The following is a 20,968-nucleotide window of genomic DNA, read 5'->3' as shown; positions in this document are numbered from 1 at the left end:
GTTAAAGATTTTAGAGGTGCTCAAATTAGAAGTAAAGCAAATTTACTAGATAATAGTGAACTTCCGAGTCAATATTTTTTCCAAAAGGAAGTTCGTAGAGGAAAAAAGAAAAATATTTGTGAAATTAGAAATGATGATGGTATTTTTACAAAACATTGCGATATTATTAAGCAATTTGAAAACTTTTATAGTGATTTATTTAAAGAGGAAGCTATTGATTTTGATGTTATGAAATATTTCTTAGATGATTTACCTATGTTAGATAATGATGATAGAGATATTTGTGAATCTAATATTACTGAGGATGAAATTATTAACTCTGTTAAAGGTATGGATAACAATAAATCACCGGGGCCTGATGGACTGCCCAAAGAATTTTATGTCAAATTTATTGACATTTTTGCACCTTTGTTATTAAATTTGTATGATAATATTTTTGATGAAAATACTTTGTCAGTTAGTCAAAGAACAAGTTATATATCTCTTATTTGTAAAGATGTTTCTAGACATTTTGATGTTAAATGTTATCGTCCTATTAGTTTAATTAATATTGATGTTAAGATTTTAAGTAAAATTATTTGTAATAGAATGGGTTTAGTTTCTGATAAAATTATTGGTGTTGATCAAACTTGTGCTGTTAGGGGCAGAAGTATTTTAGACAATGCCCATTTACATAGGAACATTATTGACTATGTTAATCAGAAGAATATTAATTGTGCTTTCATTTCTCTTGATCAAGAGAAAGCATTTGATCGTATTAATCATACCTTTTTATTCAATGTTTTAGAAAAATTTAATTTTGGTCCGAATTTAATTAAATGGATCAAGATTTTATATCATGATTTGTCTTCATCAGTTATTGTGAATAATTTTATTTCTGACCCTGTGCGGATCACTAGATCTGTCAAACAAGGGTGTAGTTTGTCACCTTTATTATATGTTTTATGTCTTGAACCTTTTGTTCGTAAAGTTGTGAACGATACTGATATTATTGGTATGAATATTCCTGGTTCTGTTGATAATTGTAAAATATCTGTTTTTGCCGATGATAGTACTGGTATTGTTACTACTGATAAAAGTATACATAAATTTTTATATTGGATTGATTTATTTGGTAAAGGTTCAGGTTCCAAGCTTAATAAAAATAAAACAAAAGGTATGTGGTTAGGTGCTTGGAAATGTAGAAAAGAAAATCATAGATTTGGTATAAATTTTGTTGATAGTATGAAATTAATAGGTATTAAGTGTGGTAATGATTTGTCACAGGATGATGTATGGCATCCCATTTTTATTAAGTTAGAAAAGACCTTGAAATTATGGAGGTTGAGAAGTTTATCTTTATTAGAAAAATCAATTATTGTAAATACGTGTGCTTTATCTAAGTTGTGGTATGTAGGTACTGTTGTGCCGATGTCTAAACATTGGATAATTAAATTCCAACGTTGTATTTTTAAGTTTATATGGAATGATAAGGTAGAAATGATTAGTCGTAAGAATTTATATTTAGATTTAAGTCAGGGTGGTTTGAATATTGTGAATATCGATTTAAAGTTAAAAGCGTTACGCTTGAAACACTTGTCCGATATTATTAACAATAGACAGGTAAAGTTTGTCAATTATGCGATATACTGGGCTGGTTATTCTTTACGATTTTATAATGAATTGTTTACATCTTTATACATGCCTCACAGTGAGGTCATTTCGTCCTTTTATAGATGTTGTATTGATGCTTTAATTGATTTAAAATTGTGTAGTGATGTAGATCTAAGGGGTGTAACTACAAAAGTTTTGTATAAGGTTCTATTAGAAAAGGAAATTTATGTTCCTAAAGTTGTTGAAAAAAATCCTGGAGTGGATTTTAGAATTGTATTTAAAAATGTATTTGATAAGTTTATTGATCGCTTTTCTAGAGATGTTATTTATAAAGTAGTGCATAATGTTTTGCCTACTAATAGTTTATTATTTAATCATAATGTGTATAAGTCTAATAGATGTACTTTTTGTGCCAGAGAACCGGAAACTTTAATTCATTTATTTTGCGAATGTAGGGATGTCAAAAACTTATTTGTTCTTATTAAGAATTGGATATTCTCTTTATCTAATGGAAGTATTTCCTTAGATTATAAACATATACTTTTTAGAGATATTAATGTTGTTGGAAGAACTAAAAGTGTGGTATTATTGTTGATTTCTTTATATTGTAAAACTGTATGGATTAAAAGAAATAGTAAAAAGTTTGATGGTAAACATGTTTTACCAAATGATATTTATATTTTCTATTTACAGCAGCTGAAATTACGTATTGAAGCTGACTTTTATAGATTTCCAATACTAAAGTTCACTGAGTTTTGGTGCTCAAGTGACTTACTCTGTAAAGTACAAGATGATGATTTAGAAATCACTTTTTTCTGAGTTATAAGTCTTGAAGTAATAGGTTTATTAACTTGATTCTATTAAGGTACCCTTAAGTTTTAATTTTTGTATTTTTTCCCTATTTGAGTTAATGGGAGGGTGGCGTCTTGTAATTTACAGGAGTACTATAATAACAGGGCATTTGAATTTTTTTCTCTTCAGGTGTTTTGTTGTGTCAGAAGGTATTATATACCTATGTATCATGTATTGATTTGAGATATAACTATTTATCCCAATGTTCTTTCTTGCATTAACCAATAACAAAGTTGATATTTATGCATACATTATTCATATCTGTATACATGCACAATGTATTATCTGTGATATTTATGTTTTAATTTATTGTCATGTATTACGTATGAAGTTTTACTGAATAAATTGTTTGAAATTAAAAAAAAAAAAAAAAGTTCCCCCAGGTCGAGGCCTTTCCATTGCACTCCGGTTAGGCTGAAGCCTGCGATTGCCCCAAATGTGGGCAACTCGGGTACGCAATTTTTTAGTGTGGGGGACTGCGTTCGCGCTATCCCCCGTCTATAATGTAAAGAAATAAGGACCAGTCCCTACAATGCATACAATGATCAATCTGCCAACTTGTGTTCTTATAATGAATTAGACAGGCTACATTTGAATGAAAATGCATGCGTGGTATAAGTTTGTGTTGATGATGCGTGGATTATGTGTGAAAAGAAAAGCTTACTAGTAAGTGAATAGATGAGACTGAGGTGAGAGTGGAATAAATGGAAAAAGAGTGTTAGATGTAGATAGTTTGTAGGTAGGTAGGTAGGTTGTATGTTTGAGTATTGACATGGTATGGAAGTGTATTGAAAATGTTTGAGATGGATGTTGATATTGATATTGATATATATTTGTGCTTGAGTGCTTGATTGTGCGTGTGTGTGTGTGTGTGTGTGTGTGTGTGTGTGTGTGTGGTGTGAAACGCCGAGCTATGCTCGGCGCGAAAATTTTGGGAAGGAAAATGTTCTGAAATATGAGACGTCTTGCAGGTTCCTCAGATGAGATACGATTCGTATTAATTGAATTTTTTTTATTTTTTTTTTTAGTTTTTTTAGTATGGGAAAGAAAAAAAAAGAGTCGAGTCCAGTTATATTGGACAGGCTGTTGACAAGCGTCTATTCACAGGCGCGATCCCACTACTGATCGACACGGGGACTTTTGCCTGCTGCGTTTCCGCCCTGGGCCTGTACGTCCCTCCTTAGACAACCTGGTCACACTGAGCTCCCTCGGTGTGCCCATATTGATGCCGATCTTAGTGCGGACGCCCGCTCAACATAGATCACCTGCCACCAGGACTCCTGCCCTCACACCGTCCGCCAACTCTGGTCTCCAAGTAGCTGGATCACAGGAGCACGCCACAACTCCCAACCGATTAACATGTGGTTATTTTTGTTACTTATATTTACTAAAATTGCTTTTCTTTTTCTGTAAATAATACGCTTAATTTGTTTATTTTTCCTACGATATGTGTCCGTAAATCAGATTTTGTCTTTTTATACCCATGTATGACAATTGAGAACTGCATGTACACGTGTCAGTATTACCATATGTTCAACACTGTTCACACTTTTCGGCACTTCTTGGCGAGCGCGACTGCATGTTAGTGTATGTATGTATGACTGGATTTGAAATTGATAGTAATTGAAATCTATTTTAGAATGAATGCACTGGTAATTAAAACCAACTTCATGTGATAAAAAGCTCAGTTTTAGTATAAATTACTGGGCCAATCCTGACTGAATTTTCCCGGCTATTTCACTTATAGCACAACGGGGAAAAGGTTGGGCATACGTATACAAAGTGAGTTACTAAACATTAGACTTTCTTCGGTTTTCATATTTGTTCAGTATCGAACTGAATTGTGCATTTTTCACATTTCTGTAAATCAATAAGATGCCAAAAAATACTTGCCGCGTGCTTGTCAACAACAATTCATCATTGCGTATGAACTACGAATTTTTCTGCAATAATAAAGTATTGATTGCACCGCCAGAAAACTACAAATGCGTTGAAAATAGTCGCCCTGCGATACAGTGCTACAGCATACTTACCTGGTACAGGGGATACCGTGATCACAAAGGCGGTCCCCCCAGGTCGAGGCCTTTCCATTGCACTCCGGTTAGGCTGAAGCCTGCGATTGCCCCAAATGTGGGCAACTCGGGTACGCAATTTTTTAGTGTGGGGGACTGCGTTCGCGCTATCCCCCGTCTATAATGTAAAGAAATAAGGACCAGTCCCTACAATGCATACAATGATCAATCTGCCAACTTGTGTTCTTATAATGAATTAGACAGGCTACATTTGAATGAAAATGCATGCGTGGTATAAGTTTGTGTTGATGATGCGTGGATTATGTGTGAAAAGAAAAGCTTACTAGTAAGTGAATAGATGAGACTGAGGTGAGAGTGGAATAAATGGAAAAAGAGTGTTAGATGTAGATAGTTTGTAGGTAGGTAGGTAGGTTGTATGTTTGAGTATTGACATGGTATGGAAGTGTATTGAAAATGTTTGAGATGGATGTTGATATTGATATTGATATATATTTGTGCTTGAGTGCTTGATTGTGCGTGTGTGTGTGTGTGTGTGTGTGTGTGTGTGTGTGTGTGTGTGTGTGGTGTGAAACGCCGAGCTATGCTCGGCGCGAAAATTTTGGGAAGGAAAATGTTCTGAAATATGAGACGTCTTGCAGGTTCCTCAGATGAGATACGATTCGTATTAATTGAATTTTTTTTATTTTTTTTTTTAGTTTTTTTAGTATGGGAAAGAAAAAAAAAGAGTCGAGTCCAGTTATATTGGACAGGCTGTTGACAAGCGTCTATTCACAGGCGCGATCCCACTACTGATCGACACGGGGACTTTTGCCTGCTGCGTTTCCGCCCTGGGCCTGTACGTCCCTCCTTAGACAACCTGGTCACACTGAGCTCCCTCGGTGTGCCCATATTGATGCCGATCTTAGTGCGGACGCCCGCTCAACATAGATCACCTGCCACCAGGACTCCTGCCCTCACACCGTCCGCCAACTCTGGTCTCCAAGTAGCTGGATCACAGGAGCACGCCACAACTCCCAACCGATTAACATGTGGTTATTTTTGTTACTTATATTTACTAAAATTGCTTTTCTTTTTCTGTAAATAATACGCTTAATTTGTTTATTTTTCCTACGATATGTGTCCGTAAATCAGATTTTGTCTTTTTATACCCATATATGACAATTGAGAACTGCATGTACACGTGTCAGTATTACCATATGTTCAACACTGTTCACACTTTTCGGCACTTCTTGGCGAGCGCGACTGCATGTTAGTGTATGTATGTATGACTGGATTTGAAATTGATAGTAATTGAAATCTATTTTAGAATGAATGCACTGGTAATTAAAACCAACTTCATGTGATAAAAAGCTCAGTTTTAGTATAAATTACTGGGCCAATCCTGACTGAATTTTCCCGGCTATTTCACTTATAGCACAACGGGGAAAAGGTTGGGCATACGTATACAAAGTGAGTTACTAAACATTAGACTTTCTTCGGTTTTCATATTTGTTCAGTATCGAACTGAATTGTGCATTTTTCACATTTCTGTAAATCAATAAGATGCCAAAAAATACTTGCCGCGTGCTTGTCAACAACAATTCATCATTGCGTATGAACTACGAATTTTTCTGCAATAATAAAGTATTGATTGCACCGCCAGAAAACTACAAATGCGTTGAAAATAGTCGCCCTGCGATACAGTGCTACAGCATACTTACCTGGTACAGGGGATACCGTGATCACAAAGGCGGTTCCCCCAGGTCGAGGCCTTTCCATTGCACTCCGGTTAGGCTGAAGCCTGCGATTGCCCCAAATGTGGGCAACTCGGGTACGCAATTTTTTAGTGTGGGGGACTGCGTTCGCGCTATCCCCCGTCTATAATGTAAAGAAATAAGGACCAGTCCCTACAATGCATACAATGATCAAACTGCCAACTTGTGTTCTTATAATGAATTAGACAGGCTACATTTGAATGAAAATGCATGCGTGGTATAAGTTTGTGTTGATGATGCGTGGATTATGTGTGAAAAGAAAAGCTTACTAGTAAGTGAATAGATGAGACTGAGGTGAGAGTGGAATAAATGGAAAAAGAGTGTTAGATGTAGATAGTTTGTAGGTAGGTAGGTAGGTAGGTTGTATGTTTGAGTATTGACATGGTATGGAAGTGTATTGAAAATGTTTGAGATGGATGTTGATATTGATATTGATATATATTTGTGCTTGAGTGCTTGATTGTGCGTGTGTGTGTGTGTGTGTGTGTGTGTGTGTGTGTGTGTGTGTGTGTGTGTGTGTGTGTGTGGTGTGAAACGCCGAGCTATGCTCGGCGCGAAAATTTTGGGAAGGAAAATGTTCTGAAATATGAGACGTCTTGCAGGTTCCTCAGATGAGATACGATTCGTATTAATTGAATTTTTTTTATTTTTTTTTTTAGTTTTTTTAGTATGGGAAAGAAAAAAAAAGAGTCGAGTCCAGTTATATTGGACAGGCTGTTGACAAGCGTCTATTCACAGGCGCGATCCCACTACTGATCGACACGGGGACTTTTGCCTGCTGCGTTTCCGCCCTGGGCCTGTACGTCCCTCCTTAGACAACCTGGTCACACTGAGCTCCCTCGGTGTGCCCATATTGATGCCGATCTTAGTGCGGACGCCCGCTCAACATAGATCACCTGCCACCAGGACTCCTGCCCTCACACCGTCCGCCAACTCTGGTCTCCAAGTAGCTGGATCACAGGAGCACGCCACAACTCCCAACCGATTAACATGTGGTTATTTTTGTTACTTATATTTACTAAAATTGCTTTTCTTTTTCTGTAAATAATACGCTTAATTTGTTTATTTTTCCTACGATATGTGTCCGTAAATCAGATTTTGTCTTTTTATACCCATGTATGACAATTGAGAACTGCATGTACACGTGTCAGTATTACCATATGTTCAACACTGTTCACACTTTTCGGCACTTCTTGGCGAGCGCGACTGCATGTTAGTGTATGTATGTATGACTGGATTTGAAATTGATAGTAATTGAAATCTATTTTAGAATGAATGCACTGGTAATTAAAACCAACTTCATGTGATAAAAAGCTCAGTTTTAGTATAAATTACTGGGCCAATCCTGACTGAATTTTCCCGGCTATTTCACTTATAGCACAACGGGGAAAAGGTTGGGCATACGTATACAAAGTGAGTTACTAAACATTAGACTTTCTTCGGTTTTCATATTTGTTCAGTATCGAACTGAATTGTGCATTTTTCACATTTCTGTAAATCAATAAGATGCCAAAAAATACTTGCCGCGTGCTTGTCAACAACAATTCATCATTGCGTATGAACTACGAATTTTTCTGCAATAATAAAGTATTGATTGCACCGCCAGAAAACTACAAATGCGTTGAAAATAGTCGCCCTGCGATACAGTGCTACAGCATACTTACCTGGTACAGGGGATACCGTGATCACAAAGGCGGTTCCCCCAGGTCGATCCTCTGTACTCATACATAAGGTGTATTCCGTGAGGAATCCCTTATTTACCAGAATGGACCACTATGTAGATGGAAGTGTGTCCGGTAGGACTCTCCGGTTGGCAATTGGTTTGAAGAAGAGATTGTTTACTCAACGTGAAGTTATACCATATTTGAAGGAAGTAGTCAATGGTGACGAGATAGACGCCGTCTACAAGTGTGGTGAAGATGGTGACTGGTTTGTTTCCTTCAAACACCCACTCACAGTAGAGAGGCTTACGATGGAGCGGTCTTTCCAGGCGAAAGGAGTTCCACTCTTCTTTAGCCGGATAGATAGGCGTTTAGTTCGTTTTAAAGTGCATTGGTTCCCAATGCACTTAAAACTAGACCTGTTGAAAGAGGGACTAAGAAAATACGGAAGTGAGGTTGCACTGAGGCATGATACTGACACCTTCGAAGAGGTTACGTATAAAACTGGTGTAGTTTCTGGGAAAATGTATTCAACCGACAGTCAATATAGCAGTTTGCCATACCGAGCTAAAATTTATGGTAGGGATGTCTTGATTACCGTTGCAGGAAGGCAAGCTCAATGCCTTAAGTGTGGAGAATTTGGTCATGTGAGAGCCAAATGTGGCAAGGCAGCGGCGACTAGTCGGCGACCTAGACGCGATGAAAGTGCTCAGCCGAGCACCGAGTCAACAACGAGTGGTGAAGGATCCCAGGAGGGGTCTGATGTACCAACCAGCGGTGAAGGATCCACCCAGGGATCCGATGTACCGACTAGTGATGAAGGTGCCCGATCGGGCACTGATGTATCAACCGGCAGTGAAGGTCCCGTGGAGGAGGGCCGAGGTACTGAATATAGCAGTGAAGGTTCCTACTCCAGGGACCGAGGTACTGATGCTAAAAGAGCCAGAGATGACAACAAGGAACAACCAGACGTTGAGAAGAGGGTGAAGAAAGAAGCTTTAGAGAGGCCACTTTTAATTCCACCGGGAATGAGAAACCCTGAAGAGGAAGCAATTGATGTAGACGCGGACTGTTAATGGACTTTGGTATAGTTATAATCCCCCTAAACTGACTGAATACGCCCATGGACTTTGAATTTAGATTAACGATTTTGATTTCGATTGTTTATTTATCTCGGATTGCTTGCAATCTGTTTAATGTTTATTTTTTTGGGTTTAAAACCAGTTTTTGTAATAGTAATCTATTACTTGTATTAATATGTTTAGTAACTCTTTTATTCTTTTTACTTTTTACAGTTCACTTTTTCTATAGTGTTAATTGGCTGGTGATTAGATTTTACGATAGTTTTACTTCTCTATTGCTAAGAGATTTAAACTCATCTTTGATTTTCACCTTTCCGTTTGTTACCTTTAATGCACTGAAATTTTTGATTGTAATTATCCAGATGTTAACGTTTCTTCTATTGTCTGGGCATTTAAAGATTTTTGCTTTTGTTTGGTCATTTAAATTTCTACCGATATCTTACCTGTTGAAATTTGTATTCTTCACCTGTAATTAGCATGATTGTAATTAGTCAGATATTTAAATTTTCTTCATTGAGTTATTTTCTAAATACTTTTTGAAATACCTTGATAATTTTTAAGGTATTTTGTTTATGTTGTTTCAGTTGTAAATACTCTATATACACATCGTGACAAACATTGATAATTTATTGAATATTGCAACTTTGAATTGTAATGGGTTACTTGATGTAAAGTGTCAGTACGCACTAAGAGATTTTTGTTTGCGTAAACATGTAGATATTTTGTTTTTGCAAGAAACGCATGTTTCAAACTCCATTATAAGTAATGACTTAAATACTTATTTTGAATTATATAGATGTTTTTGGAACTTCGGTTCTAATTTAAGTAGGGGAACAGCTATTTTTATTTCTCATTCTATAGATTTTGTTGTAGTGAAATATCATAGAGATATAGACGGACGTTTTCAATTTATTGATGTTAAAATTGATAATGTTCCGTATAGATTGTTTAATATTTATGCTCCTAATGATAGTAGTGATAGAAAAGATTTCTTTGAGTATATATATCCTTTTCTAATGACACAGAATTGTAAAATATTTGGTGGTGATTTTAATTGTATTATGGATCCAAAACTTGATAAGATCGGGGGAAATCCCCATTTAGGTACTACAGGTGTTGATAAATTAAGAACCATTGTATCTGATTTTGACCTTTGTGACGTTTATAGGTATTTATATCCTAATTGTAAATGTGTCACCTGGCGGGGTAATAATATTGCGTGTCGATTAGATCGCATGTACTTTTCTAATGAATTAAAACCTTTTGTTAAGAATTGTGACGTTCTACCTTTTGCTTTTTCTGATCATGATTGTGTTCATATATCGTTTGCCAATAACACTGATGTGAAGAGAGGTGAAGGTTATTGGAAATTAAACACCTCTATATTAGACGATAGAGCTTTTTGTATTTCTTTTCGAGAGTGGTTTATTAACTTTATCGATGGTTTAGATATGTGTATTGATATGTGGGATTATTTTAAAGAAAATATTAAGGTCTTTTGTATTGATTATTGTAAAAAGAAAAATAAACTTAAGTATACAGTGATTAGACAATTAGAGAAACGATATTTTCATTTATGTAAATTAGAAAAGAAAATGCCAGGTAATTTTTCAGAACAAATTGATGTACTTAAGAATGAGATTAAAGATTATTATGTTAAAGATTTTAGAGGTGCTCAAATTAGAAGTAAAGCAAATTTACTAGATAATAGTGAACTTCCGAGTCAATATTTTTTCCAAAAGGAAGTTCGTAGAGGTAAAAAGAAAAATATTTGTGAAATTAGAAATGATGATGGTATTTTTACAAAACATTGCGATATTATTAAGCAATTTGAAAACTTTTATAGTGATTTATTTAAAGAGGAAGCTATTGATTTTGATGTTATGAAATATTTCTTAGATGATTTACCTATGTTAGATAATGATGATAGAGATGTTTGTGAATCAAATATTACTGAGGATGAAATTATTAACTCTGTTAAAGGTATGGATAACAATAAATCACCGGGACCTGATGGACTGCCCAAAGAATTTTATGTCAAATTTATTGACATTTTTGCACCTTTGTTATTAAATTTGTATGATAATATTTTTGATGAAAATACTTTGTCAGTTAGTCAAAGAACAAGTTATATATCTCTTATTTGTAAAGACGTTTCTAGACATTTTGATGTTAAATGTTATCGTCCTATTAGTTTAATTAATATTGATGTTAAGATTTTAAGTAAAATTATTTGTAATAGAATGGGTTTAGTTTCTGATAAAATTATTGGTGTTGATCAAACTTGTGCTGTTAGGGGCAGAAGTATTTTAGACAATGCCCATTTACATAGGAACATTATTGACTATGTTAATCAGAAGAATATTAATTGTGCTTTCATTTCTCTTGATCAAGAGAAAGCATTTGATCGTATTAATCATACCTTTTTATTCAATGTTTTAGAAAAATTTAATTTTGGTCCGAATTTAATTAAATGGATCAAGATTTTATATCATGATTTGTCTTCATCAGTTATTGTGAATAATTTTATTTCTGATCCTGTACGGATCACTAGATCTGTCAAACAAGGGTGTAGTTTGTCACCTTTATTATATGTTTTATGTCTTGAACCTTTTGTGCGCAAAGTTGTGAACGATACTGATATTATTGGTATGAATATTCCTGGTTCTGTTGATAATTGTAAAATATCTGTTTTTGCCGATGATAGTGCTGGTATTGTTACTACTGATAAAAGTATACATAAATTTTTATATTGGATTGATTTATTTGGTAAAGGTTCAGGTTCCAAGCTTAATAAAAATAAAACAAAAGGTATGTGGTTAGGTGCTTGGAAATGTAGAAAAGAAAATCATAGATTTGGTATAAATTTTGTTGATAGTATGAAATTAATAGGTATTAAGTGTGGTAATGATTTGTCACAGGATGATGTATGGCATCCCATTTTTATTAAGTTAGAAAAGACCTTGAAATTATGGAGGTTGAGAAGTTTATCTTTATTAGAAAAATCAATTATTGTAAATACGTGTGCTTTATCTAAGTTGTGGTATGTAGGTACTGTTGTGCCGATGTCTAAACATTGGATAATTAAATTCCAACGTTGTATTTTTAAGTTTATATGGAATGATAAGGTAGAAATGATTAGTCGTAAGAATTTATATTTAGATTTTAGTCAGGGTGGTTTGAATATTGTGAATATCGATTTAAAGTTAAAAGCGTTACGCTTGAAACACTTGTCCGATATTATTAACAATAGACAGGTAAAGTTTGTCAATTATGCGATATACTGGGCTGGTTATTCTTTACGATTTTATAATGAATTGTTTACATCTTTAAACATGCCTCACAGTGAGGTCATTTCGTCCTTTTATAGATGTTGTATTGATGCTTTAATTGATTTAAAATTGTGTAGTGATGTAGATCTAAGGGGTGTAACTACAAAAGTTTTGTATAAGGTTCTATTAGAAAAGGAAATTTATGTTCCTAAAGTTGTTGAAAAAAATCCTGGAGTGGATTTTAGAATTGTATTTAAAAATGTATTTGATAAGTTTCTTGATCGCTTTTCTAGAGATGTTATTTATAAAGTAGTGCATAATGTTTTGCCTACTAATAGTTTATTATTTAATCATAATGTGTATAAGTCTAATAGATGTACTTTTTGTGCCAGAGAACCGGAAACTTTAATTCATTTATTTTGCGAATGTAGGGATGTCAAAAATTTATTTGTTCTTATTAAGAATTGGATATTCTCTTTATCTAATGGAAGTATTTCCTTAGATTATAAACATATACTTTTTAGAGATATTAATGTTGTTGGAAGAACTAAAAGTGTGGTATTATTGTTGATTTCTTTATATTGTAAAACTGTATGGATTAAAAGAAATAGTAAAAAGTTTGATGGTAAACATGTTTTACCAAATGATATTTATATTTTCTATTTACAGCAGCTGAAATTACGTATTGAAGCTGACTTTTATAGATTTCCAATACTAAAGTTCACTGAGTTTTGGTGCTCAAGTGACTTACTCTGTAAAGTACAAGATGATGATTTAGAAATCACTTTTTTCTGAGTTATAAGTCTTGAAGTAATAGGTTTATTAACTTGATTCTATTAAGGTACCCTTAAGTTTTAATTTTTGTATTTTTTCCCTATTTGAGTTAATGGGAGGGTGGCGTCTTGTAATTTACAGGAGTACTATAATAACAGGGCATTTGAATTTTTTTCTCTTCAGATGTTTTGTTGTGTCAGAAGGTATTATATACCTATGTATCATGTATTGATTTGAGATATAACTATTTATCCCAATGTTCTTTCTTGCATTAACCAATAACAAAGTTGATATTTATGCATACATTATTCATATCTGTATACATGCACAATGTATTATCTGTGATATTTATGTTTTAATTTATTGTCATGTATTACGTATGAAGTTTTACTGAATAAATTGTTTGAAATTAAAAAAAAAAAAAAGGTTCCCCCAGGTCGAGGCCTTTCCATTGCACTCCGGTTAGGCTGAAGCCTGCGATTGCCCCAAATGTGGGCAACTCGGGTACGCAATTTTTTAGTGTGGGGGACTGCGTTCGCGCTATCCCCCGTCTATAATGTAAAGAAATAAGGACCAGTCCCTACAATGCATACAATGATCAATCTGCCAACTTGTGTTCTTATAATGAATTAGACAGGCTACATTTGAATGAAAATGCATGCGTGGTATAAGTTTGTGTTGATGATGCGTGGATTATGTGTGAAAAGAAAAGCTTACTAGTAAGTGAATAGATGAGACTGAGGTGAGAGTGGAATAAATGGAAAAAGAGTGTTAGATGTAGATAGTTTGTAGGTAGGTAGGTAGGTTGTATGTTTGAGTATTGACATGGTATGGAAGTGTATTGAAAATGTTTGAGATGGATGTTGATATTGATATTGATATATATTTGTGCTTGAGTGCTTGATTGTGCGTGTGTGTGTGTGTGTGTGTGTGTGTGTGTGTGTGTGTGGTGTGAAACGCCGAGCTATGCTCGGCGCGAAAATTTTGGGAAGGAAAATGTTCTGAAATATGAGACGTCTTGCAGGTTCCTCAGATGAGATACGATTCGTATTAATTGAATTTTTTTTATTTTTTTTTTTAGTTTTTTTAGTATGGGAAAGAAAAAAAAAGAGTCGAGTCCAGTTATATTGGACAGGCTGTTGACAAGCGTCTATTCACAGGCGCGATCCCACTACTGATCGACACGGGGACTTTTGCCTGCTGCGTTTCCGCCCTGGGCCTGTACGTCCCTCCTTAGACAACCTGGTCACACTGAGCTCCCTCGGTGTGCCCATATTGATGCCGATCTTAGTGCGGACGCCCGCTCAACATAGATCACCTGCCACCAGGACTCCTGCCCTCACACCGTCCGCCAACTCTGGTCTCCAAGTAGCTGGATCACAGGAGCACGCCACAACTCCCAACCGATTAACATGTGGTTATTTTTGTTACTTATATTTACTAAAATTGCTTTTCTTTTTCTGTAAATAATACGCTTAATTTGTTTATTTTTCCTACGATATGTGTCCGTAAATCAGATTTTGTCTTTTTATACCCATGTATGACAATTGAGAACTGCATGTACACGTGTCAGTATTACCATATGTTCAACACTGTTCACACTTTTCGGCACTTCTTGGCGAGCGCGACTGCATGTTAGTGTATGTATGTATGACTGGATTTGAAATTGATAGTAATTGAAATCTATTTTAGAATGAATGCACTGGTAATTAAAACCAACTTCATGTGATAAAAAGCTCAGTTTTAGTATAAATTACTGGGCCAATCCTGACTGAATTTTCCCGGCTATTTCACTTATAGCACAACGGGGAAAAGGTTGGGCATACGTATACAAAGTGAGTTACTAAACATTAGACTTTCTTCGGTTTTCATATTTGTTCAGTATCGAACTGAATTGTGCATTTTTCACATTTCTGTAAATCAATAAGATGCCAAAAAATACTTGCCGCGTGCTTGTCAACAACAATTCATCATTGCGTATGAACTACGAATTTTTCTGCAATAATAAAGTATTGATTGCACCGCCAGAAAACTACAAATGCGTTGAAAATAGTCGCCCTGCGATACAGTGCTACAGCATACTTACCTGGTACAGGGGATACCGTGATCACAAAGGCGGTTCCCCCAGGTCGAGGCCTTTCCATTGCACTCCGGTTAGGCTGAAGCCTGCGATTGCCCCAAATGTGGGCAACTCGGGTACGCAATTTTTTAGTGTGGGGGACTGCGTTCGCGCTATCCCCCGTCTATAATGTAAAGAAATAAGGACCAGTCCCTACAATGCATACAATGATCAATCTGCCAACTTGTGTTCTTATAATGAATTAGACAGGCTACATTTGAATGAAAATGCATGCGTGGTATAAGTTTGTGTTGATGATGCGTGGATTATGTGTGAAAAGAAAAGCTTACTAGTAAGTGAATAGATGAGACTGAGGTGAGAGTGGAATAAATGGAAAAAGAGTGTTAGATGTAGATAGTTTGTAGGTAGGTAGGTAGGTTGTATGTTTGAGTATTGACATGGTATGGAAGTGTATTGAAAATGTTTGAGATGGATGTTGATATTGATATTGATATATATTTGTGCTTGAGTGCTTGATTGTGCGTGTGTGTGTGTGTGTGTGTGTGTGTGTGTGTGTGTGTGGTGTGAAACGCCGAGCTATGCTCGGCGCGAAAATTTTGGGAAGGAAAATGTTCTGAAATATGAGACGTCTTGCAGGTTCCTCAGATGAGATACGATTCGTATTAATTGAATTTTTTTTATTTTTTTTTTTAGTTTTTTTAGTATGGGAAAGAAAAAAAAAGAGTCGAGTCCAGTTATATTGGACAGGCTGTTGACAAGCGTCTATTCACAGGCGCGATCCCACTACTGATCGACACGGGGACTTTTGCCTGCTGCGTTTCCGCCCTGGGCCTGTACGTCCCTCCTTAGACAACCTGGTCACACTGAGCTCCCTCGGTGTGCCCATATTGATGCCGATCTTAGTGCGGACGCCCGCTCAACATAGATCACCTGCCACCAGGACTCCTGCCCTCACACCGTCCGCCAACTCTGGTCTCCAAGTAGCTGGATCACAGGAGCACGCCACAACTCCCAACCGATTAACATGTGGTTATTTTTGTTACTTATATTTACTAAAATTGCTTTTCTTTTTCTGTAAATAATACGCTTAATTTGTTTATTTTTCCTACGATATGTGTCCGTAAATCAGATTTTGTCTTTTTATACCCATGTATGACAATTGAGAACTGCATGTACACGTGTCAGTATTACCATATGTTCAACACTGTTCACACTTTTCGGCACTTCTTGGCGAGCGCGACTGCATGTTAGTGTATGTATGTATGACTGGATTTGAAATTGATAGTAATTGAAATCTATTTTAGAATGAATGCACTGGTAATTAAAACCAACTTCATGTGATAAAAAGCTCAGTTTTAGTATAAATTACTGGGCCAATCCTGACTGAATTTTCCCGGCTATTTCACTTATAGCACAACGGGGAAAAGGTTGGGCATACGTATACAAAGTGAGTTACTAAACATTAGACTTTCTTCGGTTTTCATATTTGTTCAGTATCGAACTGAATTGTGCATTTTTCACATTTCTGTAAATCAATAAGATGCCAAAAAATACTTGCCGCGTGCTTGTCAACAACAATTCATCATTGCGTATGAACTACGAATTTTTCTGCAATAATAAAGTATTGATTGCACCGCCAGAAAACTACAAATGCGTTGAAAATAGTCGCCCTGCGATACAGTGCTACAGCATACTTACCTGGTACAGGGGATACCGTGATCACAAAGGCGGTTCCCCCAGGTCGAGGCCTTTCCATTGCACTCCGGTTAGGCTGAAGCCTGCGATTGCCCCAAATGTGGGCAACTCGGGTACGCAATTTTTTAGTGTGGGGGACTGCGTTCGCGCTATCCCCCGTCTATAATGTAAAGAAATAAGGACCAGTCCCTACAATGCATACAATGATCAATCTGCCAACTTGTGTTCTTATAATGAATTAGACAGGCTACATTTGAATGAAAATGCATGCGTGGTATAAGTTTGTGTTGATGATGCGTGGATTATGTGTGAAAAGAAAAGCTTACTAGTAAGTGAATAGATGAGACTGAGGTGAGAGTGGAATAAATGGAAAAAGAGTGTTAGATGTAGATAGTTTGTAGGTAGGTAGGTAGGTAGGTTGTATGTTTGAGTATTGACATGGTATGGAAGTGTATTGAAAATGTTTGAGATGGATGTTGATATTGATATTGATATATATTTGTGCTTGAGTGCTTGATTGTGTGTGTGTGTGTGTGTGTGTGTGTGTGTGTGTGTGTGTGTGTGTGTGTGTGGTGTGAAACGCCGAGCTATGCTCGGCGCGAAAATTTTGGGAAGGAAAATGTTCTGAAATATGAGACGTCTTGCAGGTTCCTCAGATGAGATACGATTCGTATTAATTGAATTTTTTTTTTTTTTTTTTTAGTTTTTTTAGTATGGGAAAGAAAAAAAGAAAGAGTCGAGTCCAGTTATATTGGACAGGCTGTTGACAAGCGTCTATTCACAGGCGCGATCCCACTACTGATCGACACGGGGACTTTTGCCTGCTGCGTTTCCGCCCTGGGCCTGTACGTCCCTCCTTAGACAACCTGGTCACACTGAGCTCCCTCGGTGTGCCCATATTGATGCCGATCTTAGTGCGGACGCCCGCTCAACATAGATCACCTGCCACCAGGACTCCTGCCCTCACACCGTCCGCCAACTCTGGTCTCCAAGTAGCTGGATCACAGGAGCACGCCACAACTCCCAACCGATTAACATGTGGTTATTTTTGTTACTTATATTTACTAAAATTGCTTTTCTTTTTCTGTAAATAATACGCTTAATTTGTTTATTTTTCCTACGATATGTGTCCGTAAATCAGATTTTGTCTTTTTATACCCATGTATGACAATTGAGAACTGCATGTACACGTGTCAGTATTACCATATGTTCAACACTGTTCACACTTTTCGGCACTTCTTGGCGAGCGCGACTGCATGTTAGTGTATGTATGTATGACTGGATTTGAAATTGATAGTAATTGAAATCTATTTTAGAATGAATGCACTGGTAATTAAAACCAACTTCATGTGATAAAAAGCTCAGTTTTAGTATAAATTACTGGGCCAATCCTGACTGAATTTTCCCGGCTATTTCACTTATAGCACAACGGGGAAAAGGTTGGGCATACGTATACAAAGTGAGTTACTAAACATTAGACTTTCTTCGGTTTTCATATTTGTTCAGTATCGAACTGAATTGTGCATTTTTCACATTTCTGTAAATCAATAAGATGCCAAAAAATACTTGCCGCGTGCTTGTCAACAACAATTCATCATTGCGTATGAACTACGAATTTTTCTGCAATAATAAAGTATTGATTGCACCGCCAGAAAACTACAAATGCGTTGAAAATAGTCGCCCTGCGATACAGTGCTACAGCATACTTACCTGGTACAGGGGATACCGTGATCACAAAGGCGGTTCCCCCAGGTCGAGGCCTTTCCATTGCACTCCGGTTAGGCTGAAGCCTGCGATTGCCCCAAATGTGGGCAACTCGGGTACGCAATTTTTTAGTGTGGGGGACTGCGTTCGCGCTATCCCCCGTCTATAATGTAAAGAAATAAGGACCAGTCCCTACAATGCATACAATGATCAATCTGCCAACTTGTGTTCTTATAATGAATTAGACAGGCTACATTTGAATGAAAATGCATGCGTGGTATAAGTTTGTGTTGATGATGCGTGGATTATGTGTGAAAAGAAAAGCTTACTAGTAAGTGAATAGATGAGACTGAGGTGAGAGTGGAATAAATGGAAAAAGAGTGTTAGATGTAGATAGTTTGTAGGTAGGTAGGTAGGTTGTATGTTTGAGTATTGACATGGTATGGAAGTGTATTGAAAATGTTTGAGATGGATGTTGATATTGATATTGATATATATTTGTGCTTGAGTGCTTGATTGTGCGTGTGTGTGTGTGTGTGTGTGTGTGTGTGTGTGTGTGTGTGTGTGTGTGTGTGGTGTGAAACGCCGAGCTAAGCTCGGCGCGAAAATTTTGGGAAGGAAAATGTTCTGAAATATGAGACGTCTTGCAGGTTCCTCAGATGAGATACGATTCGTATTAATTGAATTTTTTTTATTTTTTTTTTTAGTTTTTTTAGTATGGGAAAGAAAAAAAAAGAGTCGAGTCCAGTTATATTGGACAGGCTGTTGACAAGCGTCTATTCACAGGCGCGATCCCACTACTGATCGACACGGGGACTTTTGCCTGCTGCGTTTCCGCCCTGGGCCTGTACGTCCCTCCTTAGACAACCTGGTCACACTGAGCTCCCTCGGTGTGCCCATATTGATGCCGATCTTAGTGCGGACGCCCGCTCAACATAGATCACCTGCCACCAGGACTCCTGCCCTCACACCGTCCGCCAACTCTGGTCTCCAAGTAGCTGGATCACAGGAGCACGCCACAACTCCCAACCGATTAACATGTGGTTATTTTTGTTACTTATATTTACTAAAATTGCTTTTCTTTTTCTGTAAATAATACGCTTAATTTGTTTATTTTTCCTACGATATGTGTCCGTAAATCAGATTTTGTCTTTTTATACCCATGTATGACAATTGAGAACTGCATGTACACGTGTCAGTATTACCATATGTTCAACACTGTTCACACTTTTCGGCACTTCTTGGCGAGCGCGACTGCATGTTAGTGTATGTATGTATGACTGGATTTGAAATTGATAGTAATTGAAATCTATTTTAGAATGAATGCACTGGTAATTAAAACCAACTTCATGTGATAAAAAGCTCAGTTTTAGTATAAATTACTGGGCCAATCCTGACTGAATTTTCCCGGCTATTTCACTTATAGCACAACGGGGAAAAGGTTGGGCATACGTATACAAAGTGAGTTACTAAACATTAGACTTTCTTCGGTTTTCATATTTGTTCAGTATCGAACTGAATTGTGCATTTTTCACATTTCTGTAAATCAATAAGATGCCAAAAAATACTTGCCGCGTGCTTGTCAACAACAATTCATCATTGCGTATGAACTACGAATTTTTCTGCAATAATAAAGTATTGATTGCACCGCCAGAAAACTACAAATGCGTTGAAAATAGTCGCCCTGCGATACAGTGCTACAGCATACTTACCTGGTACAGGGGATACCGTGATCACAAAGGCGGTTCCCCCAGAATCAAAATGGAGTATTTGGATGCTGACGCAGTGAGTAAAACACTGAAGGTCAATTTTGGGAAAAAGTGGTTTAATACCAGAGGACAAGTACTTGAGGCGCTGAAAGGAACCATTAATCCTTCATTGATTACAGCTATTTATAAGTGCGATGAGGGTGGAGATTGGTATCTTGGGTTGAGTTCCACTGATACAGTTGATGCTTTGGGCACGGGACAAACTTTTGAGGCTCCAGGTGGAAGTCTATACCATTTCGAGCGTTTAGATAAGAGACAAGTTGCCATTAGAATACATTGGTATCCTCTACATATGAAGAGTTGTTATGTGGACAATTTCCTACAAAATTATGGAAAAATCATTAAGAAAGATTTTGAGGACACTGTGATTGATGGCACCAAGTTAAAAAATGGTGTCATTAATTATCTGGTTGAAATGCCAGATTCTGATGTTCATAAGGTACCGTACAAGGTGACTGTTGCTGGAAGGCGGATACTTGTAACCATGAGAGGGAGACCCTCATTATGTCTAAAATGTAATGAGGTGGGTCATCAGAGGGCTACCTGCCCAAGTAAAGGAAAACCCTCATATGCTGCTGCAGCAAGAGTTTCAGATGAGCAGGAGGTGAATGTGGTTTCCCAGCAAGACCAGCGCGGGAGGAGGCAGGAGAAAGAGAGTATGGGCCCCCCGCAAGACAAGCGCGGGAGGGGGCAGGATAA

At 36.8% G+C, this 20,968-nt stretch overlaps 13 non-coding genes and 1 pseudogene across 13 annotated transcripts; 7 read left to right on the top strand and 7 right to left on the bottom strand.

Annotated features, from left to right (window-relative positions):
• Window positions 1-2,786: 2,786 nt before the first annotated feature.
• Window positions 2,787-2,942, top strand: LOC148625540 (U1 spliceosomal RNA). Its single transcript, XR_015920457.1, has one exon. It is a non-coding gene; the product is annotated as a U1 spliceosomal RNA (small nuclear RNA).
• Window positions 2,943-3,498: 556 nt separating this feature from the next.
• On the bottom strand, window positions 3,499-3,796 carry LOC148625539 (signal recognition particle RNA). The gene has a single exon (XR_015920481.1).
• A 674-nt stretch (window positions 3,797-4,470) lies between these two features.
• Window positions 4,471-4,634, top strand: LOC148625538 (U1 spliceosomal RNA). Its single transcript, XR_015920414.1, has one exon. It is a non-coding gene; the product is annotated as a U1 spliceosomal RNA (small nuclear RNA).
• A 564-nt stretch (window positions 4,635-5,198) lies between these two features.
• On the bottom strand, window positions 5,199-5,496 carry LOC148625537 (signal recognition particle RNA). The gene has a single exon (XR_015920480.1).
• A 674-nt stretch (window positions 5,497-6,170) lies between these two features.
• Window positions 6,171-6,334, top strand: LOC148625536 (U1 spliceosomal RNA). The gene has a single exon (XR_015920270.1). It is a non-coding gene; the product is annotated as a U1 spliceosomal RNA (small nuclear RNA).
• Window positions 6,335-6,916: 582 nt separating this feature from the next.
• LOC148625535 (signal recognition particle RNA) lies at window positions 6,917-7,214 on the bottom strand. The gene has a single exon (XR_015920479.1).
• A 6,222-nt stretch (window positions 7,215-13,436) lies between these two features.
• On the top strand, window positions 13,437-13,571 carry LOC148625534 (U1 spliceosomal RNA; annotated as a pseudogene).
• A 556-nt stretch (window positions 13,572-14,127) lies between these two features.
• Window positions 14,128-14,425, bottom strand: LOC148625533 (signal recognition particle RNA). The gene has a single exon (XR_015920477.1).
• A 674-nt stretch (window positions 14,426-15,099) lies between these two features.
• On the top strand, window positions 15,100-15,263 carry LOC148625532 (U1 spliceosomal RNA). The gene has a single exon (XR_015920259.1). It is a non-coding gene; the product is annotated as a U1 spliceosomal RNA (small nuclear RNA).
• A 556-nt stretch (window positions 15,264-15,819) lies between these two features.
• On the bottom strand, window positions 15,820-16,117 carry LOC148625531 (signal recognition particle RNA). The gene has a single exon (XR_015920476.1).
• Window positions 16,118-16,791: 674 nt separating this feature from the next.
• Window positions 16,792-16,955, top strand: LOC148625530 (U1 spliceosomal RNA). The gene has a single exon (XR_015920248.1). It is a non-coding gene; the product is annotated as a U1 spliceosomal RNA (small nuclear RNA).
• Window positions 16,956-17,526: 571 nt separating this feature from the next.
• On the bottom strand, window positions 17,527-17,824 carry LOC148625529 (signal recognition particle RNA). Its single transcript, XR_015920475.1, has one exon.
• Window positions 17,825-18,498: 674 nt separating this feature from the next.
• Window positions 18,499-18,662, top strand: LOC148625528 (U1 spliceosomal RNA). The gene has a single exon (XR_015920237.1). It is a non-coding gene; the product is annotated as a U1 spliceosomal RNA (small nuclear RNA).
• Window positions 18,663-19,232: 570 nt separating this feature from the next.
• LOC148625527 (signal recognition particle RNA) lies at window positions 19,233-19,530 on the bottom strand. Its single transcript, XR_015920474.1, has one exon.
• Between the last annotated feature and the right edge of the window lie 1,438 nt (window positions 19,531-20,968).

The sequence above is a fragment of the Perna viridis genome, chromosome 2 (genome assembly GCF_037379345.1).
Source record: "Perna viridis isolate PV_CMFRI_1.1 ecotype Kerala chromosome 2, ASM3737934v1, whole genome shotgun sequence".
Classification (NCBI taxonomy): Eukaryota; Metazoa; Mollusca; class Bivalvia; order Mytilida; family Mytilidae; genus Perna; species Perna viridis.
Note: the sequence above shows the minus strand (reverse complement) of the source record. Positions and strands in the feature narration are given on the sequence as shown.